This window comes from Meriones unguiculatus, chromosome 5 (assembly GCF_030254825.1).
Source record: "Meriones unguiculatus strain TT.TT164.6M chromosome 5, Bangor_MerUng_6.1, whole genome shotgun sequence".
Lineage (NCBI taxonomy): Eukaryota > Metazoa > Chordata > Mammalia > Rodentia > Muridae > Meriones > Meriones unguiculatus.
This window is the reverse complement of record NC_083353.1, coordinates 13,696,865-13,705,171: the sequence shown is the minus strand read 5'-3', so window position 1 is coordinate 13,705,171 and position 8,307 is coordinate 13,696,865. Positions and strand designations below refer to the sequence as shown.

Sequence of the window (8,307 nt, the reverse complement as noted above, 5' to 3'; positions counted from 1 at the left end):
CTTGGGACAAAGATTGCTCAGAGGTCATTATCTGCTCTGGCCATTGGCACATTCTGACTCGGTACTTCCAAGCCATGCCTTTTTGCGGTGTTTAATCGAAGTATAACTATAGCATATTCACATAAAAGTGAACAAATGATAGCATAGTGTGCCACTCTGTAAATTTTCAGAGTGACACACAGATGTGACCCCCCCAACCAAGAACTAGAACTTTATCCATAACCTAAATCTTCCAGTCGCTGCTTTTACCGGGGTCGTGTGCTCATCACCCAGCCTCCAACACTACAGAGTCGTTTTGCCTGTTTTAAAGTTATGTAAACAGAAAAATCAAAGACTCTGTAGTTGAATGCTCTGTGAGTCATTCATGTTCTTACATGCGGCTACGATTTGATTCTTCTTATTTCTGTATAGTATTCTGTCAAGTGAGCATCCTGAACGTGATCCACGCTCCCGTCTGATGACGTTCAGGGACACGGTGAACAGGTTTGGAAGGAACAGTGCTGATGTGAATGTTCTTCGGTCCCTCCTTTGGCTCATTTCTACCTCTTCCCCTGGGTGTGTGTACTGGCTTGACTCTGAAACCTCCCTCCGCAGGCTCCTGTGTCTGGACTTGGTCTTCAGCTGGTGGGACTGCTTTGACAGGCTCTGAAAACCTTGGGGCGGGACATATGTGTGACAGAGTAGAGTCACCGGGGCTGGGTCTTTAAAAGTTCTAGTCAAGTTTGCTTTCTAGCCCGCGCTCTGTGCTTTCAACCCTCCAATATTTAGCAAGCTGTGCCGCGAGCTCCCGCCACCGTGGGGCATGCCCTTCAGCTGTCCCGCCTTCCCAGCCGTGCGGATCTGACAGCTCAACACGTGAGCCTTACGTTTGTTCTGTCGTTTTGCCCCAGCAATGAGGAAAAGTAGCAACACAGTATGTCAGACCTCACAGCTGACATCAATAAGGTTCGGGAGAAAGGACTTGTTGAAGGGTTCCATTCATCATGGTGGAAGAGGCAGGTTGGGGTCACTTACATCTTGAGAACAGGAAGCAGAGCGCAGTTGTAACAGGATGACCTTCGGTGACCCTATGTACTTCCTCCAGCTAGGCCCCGGGTTTCACCATCTTCATCACCTCTTGCTTGTTGACATTCTTAGTCCATCAGTAGATTAATTATGGTAAAGACCTTTATTACGGTGGAGACCTCGTGTCCTGAATGTTTCTGAGATATTATTTACTAATTTAGGCATGCTCCAATACAATCAAACTGACAATCAATATCCACCGTCACCGGCCGGCTGTGGTGGCTCACACCTTTAATCCCAACACGTGGGAGACAGAGGCAGATGCAGCTCTGTGAATTTGAGGCCAGCTTGATCTATATAGAAAGCTCCAGGATAGCCAGGACTATAGAGAGAGACCTTGTCTCACACAGACAAACAGACAACAACAAAAAGATTAACAAGCACAATGGGGTATTGTCTCATTTACCTATTGCTGTATACCAAAGTGTTCCTAAAGCAGTGACATCAGGCAACATTCATTTTTATTACACTCACAGATTTTGACAATTTGACACACCTAGAGTCACTTGGTACAGCAATATGTACAAGAACAGCCCCCATAAGATCATATATTTGAATGCTTAGCCACCAGGGAGTGGGACTCTTTGATAGGATTAGAGGGTTAGGAGGCGTGGCCTTCTTCCAGTCCAGTAGACTGCCAGCAGAAGATTTGACTCGAATTAAAGGGGTACCTTCTCTCCTCAAAAGACCCAGATTAAAAGTGGGTCTTCTCACTTCAAATGATTTAATTAAGAAAAAAGGTCCCTCACAGGTGTACCTAGGCTCTCTTTTGGTTAATTTTAGGTGTAGTTAGTTGATAACCATGAAGAGTCATCACAATAGATTATGGAGACTTTTGAAATTGAACTGAATGCACTAGGATCTGGCCACAACCCTGTGTGGTGGTTTGAATAAGAATGACCCCATAGGCTCATATATTTGAATGCTTAGTCATCAGGGAGTGGCACTATTTGAGAATGAGGAGGATGTGAAAGTTTGTTAGAGGAAGTGTGCCACTGGGGATTTGGTGGCTGTGAGCATGAACAGAAATACCTTCTGGCATCAGCTTCGGGGAGGCAGATTAATTTTATTCTCAAACAAACAAACAACAACAACAACAACAACAAGATTAACAGTCACCACGGGGTATTGTCTCTGTTACCTACTGCTGTATAACAAAGTGTCCCCAAAACATAGCGCCATCAAGCAGCATTCATTTTTTTTTTTGTCCATAATTAAAACTTTATTGAAAAGCTGACAGCAAAATAGGAGGTCACTGTTGTATACTTTGTAAAATCAAATGTAATTCCATTGTCTTGGTAGAGTAGCTGAACTTGATAAAGCTTTCTGTGAAAAGCGCAGATTCAGGATCTTGTATAGCTGATTAGTGCTGCTCTCTTCTAAGGGAACAGTCCTCTGTGGGCCTGGCTTTTCCTCCTATGGGAGGCACAGCGCTGTTGAACAGCCTACACAGAGAACCACTGTCTGAGCATGGCTGAAGACTGTAGTAATCTTGTAGCATCCTGGACATTTCACATCTACTTCTTTTTATGTTTTTTTTCTTTTCCTGTTCCAAGGAAGGGTGTAACAGATCTCTAGCCAGAGGCATGGTGATGGCTCCGAGAGCGTGGCCGCTCCCGCAGCTTTCATTTTTGTTACACTCACAGATTTTGTGAGTGGGCAAAGGAGGGTGATAGAGAACTTTAGGGAGATGGTGGGGAAATTCAGGGTGGGCAAATGTCATTGGCTGGAGGACTAAGGTACTGAGATACCTCATTAGCATGAAGATGCTGAGCAGGTTCTATGGGGAGAAAGGGAGTTGGACCTGTAATATCCCTAAGGTCTATGTGACATTCCTCAGGTAGAGGGTGTGGGGATCTGGGCTCCCCAGATTAGGTTTAGAAGAGGGAGCCCCGCTGATGAAGGGAGTCCTTCATTTTGGAGGCTCGGGGCTTTCCAGCCATGAAGGACTGCAACCTTGGTTATAGGGTCCCCAACACCTAAGCTACTGTGGGATGATGTTCCAAGATACTTGTTGGAACATCAGCCTACTCAGGGCTGTCCCACCTCCTGCCCTGTGGAGATGGAGCATCCCGAGGCCATGTCCATCCTTTTCCTTTTTTCTCATTGCACAAAGCCAGGGCTTCCATCCCCAGCACCAAATATATGAACAGGAGTGGTGGCACACACTTGTAATCCTAGCACCCATGGAGTGAAAGCAGGAGAATTAGAAGTTCAAGGTCATCCTCAGCCATGTAAGGAGTTGGAGGCCAGCCTGAGCTATGTGAGCTCCTGTCAAAAAAATAAATAAATATAAGTAAAAAGACTTGTTGGCCTATTTAACAAGGCTTAAGCTTCTTCACAATGGCAGCCACATAGTCAGATGTCTTTCCTGAAGATTCAACATCTTCAAGCAAGAAAAATGGAATATGTAAGGCCTTTCACAACCAGCTTCATGTCTTATGGTTCAGTCACATTCTTCCAGCTGGAAACATTAGAAACACTTCATGATTGAAAGACATTGAATAGAGTTCCCACCTCTTGACAAAAGACATGTTAAAGCATTTATAGTCATGTTTCAAAATGATCACAGACATAGGATCACAGAGTCTGCTTACACTCCACTTTAGTCAACTACCAGTCAACATACACGCTAATTACAACCAGCATCTTGTTTTCCCATGAGCACTGTATGAGAGTCCTGGTTGGCTCATGTTTCTGTCAACTCTCCATGTTTCCTTCTGCACATTAGCTCTTCTGGTGACAGAGTGACAGCACATTGTGATAGTCATTTGCATTTCAGTTCCACCTTGCCACTAACTGATGATATAAGGGGAACTGGCCTAATCCAGCTTCTGAAAATTAGCAGGTGTGAATACTACATTACACTGTAATGTTGGCAAACATGATTCAGTTATGGGTGTTGAGATCAGGAGATGCACTATCTGGTCGGTTCTAAATGTCTTTAGTAGTGTCCTCAAAAAAGAAGGAGGAATATCAGCACACAAACAGAATGTTAGGGGACTGGTGATAGAGGCTAAGATTGTTTTTTCTTGGAATGCAGACAAATGCCAAAAGCCACCAGGATCTAGAAACCCCAGGAAAAGACATTCATTTCCTCCACAGAGCATGGCCCTGCCAATAGCTTGATTTCAGACTTCCTGCTTTCAAAACTTTGGGAGACTTCTTAAGTTCTTTATATGTTCTGGATATCAGCCCTCTGTCAGATATAGGATTGGTGAAGATACTTTCCCAGTCTGTAGGCTGTCATTTTGTTCTAACAACAGTGCCCTTTCCTTTACAGAAGTTTTTCAGTTTCATGAGGTTCAATTTATTGATTGTTGATCTTAGAGCTTGTGCTGTTGGTGTTCTGTTCAGGAAGTTGTCTCCTGTATCAATGAGTTCTAGGCTCTTCCCCACCCTTTCTTCTAACAGGTTTAGTGTGTCTGGTTTTATGTGGAGGTCTTTGATTCACTTGGACTTTAGTTTTGTGCAGAGTGATAAATATGGATCTATTTGCATTTTTCTACATATAGACATCCAGTTAGACCAGCACCATTTGTTGAAGATGCTGTCTTTTTTTCATTGTATTGTTTTGGCTTCTTTATCAAAAATAAAGTATCCATAGACTGATACCCCAACCAAGGACTATGCATGGAGAAGATCTAAAACCCCTGCTCAGATGTAGCCCATAGACTCAGTGTCCAAGTGGGTTCCCTAGTAAGGGGAGCAGGGGCTGTCTCTGGCATGATCTCAGAGGCAGGCTCTTTGATCACTTGCCCCTGGTGAGGCCACCTTGTCAGGACACAGAGGAAGACAATGCAGCCAGCTCTGATGAGACCTGATAAGTTCGGGTCAGCTGGAAGGGGAGGAGGACCTCCCCTATCAGTGGACTTGCGGAGGGGCATGGGAGGAGAAGAGGGAAGGGTAGGGGTTGGGAGGAGATGAGGGAGGAGGCTACAGCTAGGATACAAAGTGAATAAATTGTAATAAATAAACAAAAATTAAAAAAAAACTTTGGGAGACTATATTTCTGTTGATTGATTTTTACTTCAGTTTCTTTTTAATTAGTAATTTTGCACAGAGGCAGTGTGTGTGTGTGTGTGTGTGTGTGTGTGTGTGTGGTCAAGGTCAGATGGCTTCCTCAGTCGCTATCCACCTTGGTTTTTGAGGAAGAGTCTTTCACTCTATGCGGAGCACCACAGTTTACCTAGGCTGTCTGGACAGAAATTCCCGGGGATCCTCTTGTCTTTGCCTCACCAATGCTGGGTCACAAATGTGCTGCCATGCCTTGTTCTTCAGGGTACTAGAGGCCCAGATTCAGGCCCTCATGCTTGTACAGCAATATATTACTAATTGATCCATCTCTGCAGTCCCCTATGTCTATTTTTAGAATATTTTTGGTTATCAGCCATTCAGATTATTGACTTTTTTTTGGAGGGGGGACTCTCTTTGTATATTCTGTCTAAAGCTGAACCGGTTTGAGTTCTCTACAAAGTACAGATTAAGGCAAAGTTTGAGGTATGAGAGATGCTTTGCAGAAAAAAACTGTGAAGTAAAAGGAAAGAGAGCAGAGTTGAGTAAGGTAAGGAGAACCATCAGAATGCAAAAAGATATAAAAGGCTTCCAACGAGGAGTTCAGAGCCGAGACTGTGCCTTAGCCTGGGCCCACACGGGTGGAAACAGGCCCTCGTGCCAATGCCTTCTTCTATCATTCAATAGAACACTATGTCAAGGACATAGTAGTAACCATTGCCCCCAACCCTTTTTAAAACAGGATCCATGTAGTCCAGGCTAACCTTGAACTTTCTATGTTGAAATTATAGGGTATAATTTCATAATACCTTTTATAATCACCCACTCTAGCTCCCAGATAAAGGAATGGAGACCTATTAGATCCATTCAACAAGCTTTAAGGTACTAGAGGTGGGCAGCTAATTCATCTATTCTAAAACTTTATGCTAGTCTGGCTACTCCCAGCCATGCACCCTGAATTACTTGCCGTATTGGTCCTGCCTGGGCTGCTTCTGCTCCATCGGGTCAGTTCTCATCTTTTCTCTCCCTCTCCCTCTTTCTTCTCCCCAACCTTGTGGTCCCTACCTGAGACCCCACGACTGGGACCTCTCTGGCTCCTCTGTCCAGTCGTTGGCTCTCAGTTTCTTTTTTCAAAACAATCAGAGATAACTGAGGAACAACGTTTACACAACATCGATACAGAAGATTCTGCATAAAAATGATAACGCCCATGTCCAGACTGTAACCAGATCTCCAGGCACAGAAATCAGTGCCTGAACACAAAGTGCAACAGACCAACCCCTAAAACTATGTAACTGAGGCTGGTTTTGAACTACTGATCTTTCTGCCTCTGCTTCTTTGGTGCTGGGACTAACAGTGCATATCGTCACACCTTATGTCTTAGTTGCTGTTCTTCTGCTGTGAAGAGACACTTCTGACCAAGGTGAGTCTTCTGAAAGAAAGTATTTAACTGGGTGTTTGCTCACAGTTTCAGAGGGCAAGTCCGTTATCATTATGGCAGGAGTGGGGTAGCAGGGAGGCAGATGTGGGGCTAGAGAAGAAGCTGAGATCTTGGCATCTCCATCCACAGGCAGCAGACAGATAAAGAGAGCGAGAAAGAATCAAAGAGTGCATTTGAGAGAGCAAGAGAGCGAAAGCTAGAGAAGGAGAGATTGAGCCTGCTGTGGGTTTCGGAAACCTCCAAGCCTACCCTAGTGACACACCTCCTCCAACAAAGCCCAACCTCCTAATCCTTTCAAACAGTTATCAACTGGGCACTGAGTGCACATATCTGAGCCTATGGAGGCCATCATCATTCAAACCATCACCTTCCACCCCCTGGACACCAGAGGTTTGTAGTCAGATCATAAGGCAAAAAATGCATTCAGTTCAACTTCAAAAGTCTTCAACAGTCTTAACCCTGTTTAAAAGTCCAAAGTCTCTTCTGAACTCAACTCCTTCTTTTGTTTATTTGCTTGTTTTCTTTTGTTTCTGGAGACAGGGTTTTTCTGCATAGCCCTGGCTATCCTGGAACTCAATCTGTAGACCAGGCTGGCCTCAAACTCCAGAGATCCAACTGCCTCTGCATCCTGAGTGCTGGGATTAAAGGTGTGTGCCACCTATGCTGGTCATCAACTTGATTCCTTAATTGTAAATCCTTGTGAAAACCAAAATCAATTACATTCTTCCAACACACAATGGCACAGAATATACATTTCTTCTCATCCCAAAGGGAGGAAAGGGAGTATAGTGAGGAAATTCCAGACCTAAGCAAGACCAAAATTCAGCAGTACAAACTCCAACTTTTAATTTCCATGTCTGATGTCAAAGAACTCTTCAGATCTTCAACTACTTTTAGTTTTGTTAACTGAAATACACTTCTCTTCCTGGGCAGGTTTCACACCTGGTCCACAGCTCTCCTCAGCAAGTATCCCAGTGCTCTGGGACCTCCGACATCTTGACGATTCCAGTGCAATCCAGGTTTTACCATCAGAGCTTTGAGAAATGGCCTCTCTGGGCCCCCATGCAGCAATTTCCCTGCCAAACGCCTTACCGAAGCAGCTTACCCATGGAGGAAGATTCAACAACCCCCCTTCCTGTATTGTATCCTGGACTTGTAAGCCAGAAGCACAAAGGGAAGCTGCCGAGTCCTCCTGCTTGCTTAGGCTGAAAGTCGGCCCTCTTGATGACCTGCATTTGTGGCAGCTTTGACTTGTTGGTTTCCAAGCCATGAAAATCCCTGAGGTTTCTCCTCTCACAGGCTGTAGGCTTATCTGGGTGGTGTCTTGCGCTGAGGTTATCACTCCCTTATAAAGTTTTATTTACACATTTTCTCCCCCGAGCATAGGACTTGGCTGCAACATTACACTTCCTGGTGCTCATTTTCATCTCAAACTGTACATTTTACAATTTGTTTTTGCCCTGCTTCCTTTTTTTAAATATAGATCTGCATAAAATTGGCCACCAATAACCACGTGACACAGTAAACAGTAGACTATCTTGTAATCTTCTCTGCCAGTGCCATTAACCCAAAACTCTTTAATTTGGCCTCAGACAGATTTGTTTTTTCAGGGCAAAGGCACAAAGCAGCCACGGTCTTTGTCAAAATATCACAAAAATGCTCTGTAGGGCATTTGCTTGTTCAGCCCCCTTGACCCACACCTACATTGCTCTCAGCACTACTGGCTTTCAAGCTCCTACCAAGACGGCCCATTAAGTACCACATAAAACATTTAACTGCTTTTCTGG

General features: G+C 44.4%; 1 pseudogene; it reads right to left on the bottom strand.

Annotated features, from left to right (window-relative positions):
* Nucleotides 1-2,428: 2,428 nt before the first annotated feature.
* On the bottom strand, nt 2,429-2,653 carry LOC110566114 (small ribosomal subunit protein eS27-like; annotated as a pseudogene).
* Between the last annotated feature and the right edge of the window lie 5,654 nt (nt 2,654-8,307).